Source organism: Apteryx mantelli, unplaced genomic scaffold (assembly GCF_036417845.1).
Source record: "Apteryx mantelli isolate bAptMan1 unplaced genomic scaffold, bAptMan1.hap1 HAP1_SCAFFOLD_124, whole genome shotgun sequence".
NCBI classification, from domain to species: domain Eukaryota; kingdom Metazoa; phylum Chordata; class Aves; order Apterygiformes; family Apterygidae; genus Apteryx; species Apteryx mantelli.
In genome coordinates, this window is record NW_027118480.1 from 92,501 (window position 1) to 95,000 (window position 2,500).

The 2,500-nt window shown below is 80.2% G+C and overlaps 1 non-coding gene across 1 annotated transcript; it reads right to left on the bottom strand.

Annotated features, from left to right (window-relative positions):
• Positions 1–1,023: 1,023 nt before the first annotated feature.
• LOC136995549 (5.8S ribosomal RNA) lies at positions 1,024–1,176 on the bottom strand. The gene has a single exon (XR_010887094.1). It is a non-coding gene; the product is annotated as a 5.8S ribosomal RNA (ribosomal RNA).
• Positions 1,177–2,500: the final 1,324 nt, after the last annotated feature.

The window sequence follows — 2,500 nt, forward strand, 5'->3', positions numbered from 1 at the left end:
GGGCGAGGTCCGCGCCTCCCCCGGGCCCGGCTCCCCGCCGCACGCTCGCTCCGCTCACGCAACTCGCGCAGCCCTCCGCCGCCTGGGGGCTTGCCTCTCCTCCTCCCGGCCGCTGCCTCCGCTCTCGCTCCGGGCACGGCACGGCGCGGCGCCCTGCCCTCCCCTTCGCGCCCTTCTCGCCGCCCGGCGGCGCGCACGCCCGCGCCGCCCCCCACCGCCACCCCGCCGCGCCGCACCCGCGCGCCGTCGCTGCCGGCCTCAACGCAACGCCGCGGCTGACGCCAGCCGGCGGGTGGAAGTGGCTCGGCACACGCGACGGACGCGGGCGCGCCGCGGGGAGGGCAGGGGGGGCGGCCCGGCGGCGCGCCGCACCGGCGGCGGTCGGGGCGCAGGGAAGCGCAAGGCAGCCGGCCGTCCCCACCCCGGAGGGGAACGGGGGACCAGCGCACCACCGGGAGAGTGGCGGAGGAGAAGCCCAGACGGCGGCCAGACTGGCGGTGGTGGCGGGCGGCGGCGACGAGGCGCGCCGGGCCACCGCAACCCACCCGACCTGGGGGGGGGGCCCCAGCGGGACGAACTCCGCGAAGCGGGCGCTCCGGGAGCGGGGGGTTTCCCCGAGTCTGCACTTAGGGGGACGAAGGCCCGGCCGCGCGGGGAAGAGGAGGCACCCTCTCCCCGGGGCACGGGCCTGCGAGGCGCCCCAGCCGCGCCACCCCGCACGGCGCGCGCCGCGCAGCGGTGGCCACCGCGCTCGGAGGGCGAGGAGGGCGGGCACAGGCGCGGCAAGGCACGCCGGCCGCGGCCGCTGCGGGCGGCCCGGCGCCGGAGCCCGGCGGGCAGGAAGACCGGGGCCGCCGGTGCACGCACCGGGGTCCCGGCTCCGCCGCCGACTCTCCGCCGCCGAGGCCGCCGCGCACCGCCGCCGCCGGCGCCGCCGCGCCTCCCCCGCCCCCCCACGCGCCCCCCCCGAGGGGCGGCACCGCTGCGCCAACGCGACAGCGGGGGTGACGATTGACCGCCAAGCGACGCTCAGACAGGCGTAGCCCCGGGAGGAACCCGGGGCCGCAAGTGCGTTCGAAGTGTCGATGATCAATGTGTCCTGCAATTCACATTAATTCTCGCAGCTAGCTGCGTTCTTCATCGACGCACGAGCCGAGTGATCCACCGCTAAGAGTTGTCTCGGTTTCGGTCCCCGCCGCGCGCGCGGGGGGACCGGGCAGCCTTCGGCAGCCCCTGAGGGCCCCCCCTCCGCTCCGCCTCCCTCCTCACGCCGACGCCGGCTGCTGAGCGAGGGACGGCCGAGAGCCAGAGAGAGGGGCTCGCCCCGCTGACCGTACGAGCACAGAGTGGGGGGGGAAAAAGGGAAAAGGAAAACCCGAACGAGAAGGGCGGGGAGCCCTCGCTCCCGACCTGGGACAACCCTTTGCTCGCTTCGAGTCCGGCCCAGGCGCCCAGGCTCGGCCCGGCCCGGCGGGGAGCAGCGCGCCGGCCGCGCCGCCTGCCTCGGGGACGCTGGGGGAGGGGGCGGCTCCCCGCGGACCCCCAGCGTCGGAGCCCGGCCGCCACCGGCAGCGGCACCGGCCGCTGCCCGCGCGCCCGCGGCCCACCGGCCCCGCGCTCCCCAGCTCCTCGCTCGCCTCGCCGGCCTCCGGCTCCGCCGTGGCCCCGAGGCGGCGCCCACGCCCGCGCGCGCGCACACACAGCCTCCCGGACGACACCACGCGCTCTCCCGTCCCTTCCGCGGACAGACGCCCGGCGGCGGGCGGGCGGGCAAGGCGGGACGGACGGGGACGGCGCCCGCTCTCCCCGTCTCCACGCGGAGAACGGGGGGGGCCGCCCCCGCCGCCCGCCTGCCGCCCGCCCGCCGCCCGGCGAAGCCGGGTTGGGCAGAGCGAGGCAGGCGCGCCGGATGGCGGAGTGCCGGCGGGTAGGGCGCCGCCGCCAGCGGCCACGGCGGCAGACCGAGAGCCCCGGCCAGGGAGGAGAGCGGATCGCGCCGAGGCGCGGCGTCCGCACCACCCGCGGTGGGTGGGGGCTCACCGTCCCGGCGAGAGCACGCGCTCGCGCCGGGGTCACGCGTTCGAGGCAGGCCGGCGCCAGCCGACCGCGCGGCGTCCCTCCGCCGAGACCAGACCGCGGAGAGAGGGGGCAGGGTACCCCTCTCCGTCCCGGCTGCCCGCAGGGCGAGCGCGGGGCGCGCCGGCTGGCATGGGGGGGCACGGCGCCCGCGCGCGCCGGCCCCCCGGCCCTCCGGCAGCACACCCGGCTGCCCCCCGGGTCGCATCGGGCCGCCCGAGTCTTTAAACCCCCGCCCGGCTCTCCCGCCGAGAACCCTCGGGCCCGGAGCCCGGGGCCCATGGCCATCCCTACCCGGGGCGGCTACCGGCGGCCGCGGTGGCCGGAGGCCCTCCGCTCCTCCCGCCACCCCGCCCCCCCCCCCCGCCCGGCCCGCTCGCAGCACGGTCCCCGCGGCACGGCGCGGGGCGGCTGGAGCGGTGGG